Here is a 1,202-nt window from a genome sequence, read left to right as displayed (position 1 = left end):
CCTCTGCAAATGCTTCATGTGGACCTCTGTGGTTCTATCTCTGTGAAGAGTCTTGGAGGAAAGAAGTACATCTTAGTACTCATTGATGAATTTTCAAGATTTACTTGGGTAGAGTTTATTCTGTAATAGTCTGGTTATTATTCTGATTATATATATATGTGTATTTATTTAAATATATATATATATATATATGTGAGTGTTATATGTATGTGTGTATATTATTTTAAATATAGAAAAGAGGGGGAGTCGGCTGTTGAGCCGCCCCTCATTTTCCTTTGAGGATTGTGTTTGTATATAAAGTTTTGTGAAGAGAAAAACACACACAACACACTTTCTATATTTAGAAAGTTTCTCTCTAAAAGTTTTGAAGAATCTGCACAGGAAGAGGAAAGCCTCTAAAAGCTTTGATTCTCATTTCTAAAAGGTGAGTGTATTAAAAGCTTTGAATATGAATTGCTTTCATACAAATTGAAAAGCATTTAGATCTGATTATTATGAGTTTGGAGGCATTTTATGATGATACTTGTGTAAACCGGCCAAGTGGTGTCCGGATTGAAATCTGGATACTTAAACCAGATGTGCTTTGTCCAGATATCTATTAAACCGGACAAGAAGTGAACGGATTATGTTTTAAACCGAGCAAGAGGTGACCGGATAATGTGTAAACCGCTTAAAGAATCATGTGATATATTGACCGGATTGCTAAACCGGTCAAGAGTTGTACGGTGTGTTGACCTGTTTATATTAAACCGCTCAAAGGATAAATTGTGTATTGATCGGTTTAATCTAAACCGGATGACAAAGAGAATGATATGATGTCCGGATTCTTAAACCGGACAAGGATATTATATTTTCAAAGTGTTTTTATGAGCGGATTACTAAACCGGACAAGGTTGAATTATTTTCTAAGTGTTTGTCCGGATTTGTAATCCGGATGGAAATGAAAGAGTTTTTAAAGGGTATTGACCGGACATCTAATCCGGACGGTTATGACCGGACTTCGAGTCCGGATAAAAAGAGATGTTTTTGAAAGTATGTTTTTGGAATGATATATTGAGCAGTGTTAACTGCGTGTGAGATGGCGGTGTAACCGCGAGAGTGATTGAGCAGTGTTAACTGCGTGTGAGATGGCGGTGTAACCGCGAGAGTGATATGAGCAGTGTTAACTGCGTGTGAGATGGCGGTGTAACCGCGAGAGTGAT

The sequence above is a fragment of the Cynara cardunculus genome, assembly GCF_001531365.2.
Source record: "Cynara cardunculus var. scolymus isolate 2C chromosome LG 14, CcrdV1, whole genome shotgun sequence".
NCBI classification, from domain to species: domain Eukaryota; kingdom Viridiplantae; phylum Streptophyta; class Magnoliopsida; order Asterales; family Asteraceae; genus Cynara; species Cynara cardunculus.
This window is presented reverse-complemented; position numbering follows the sequence as displayed.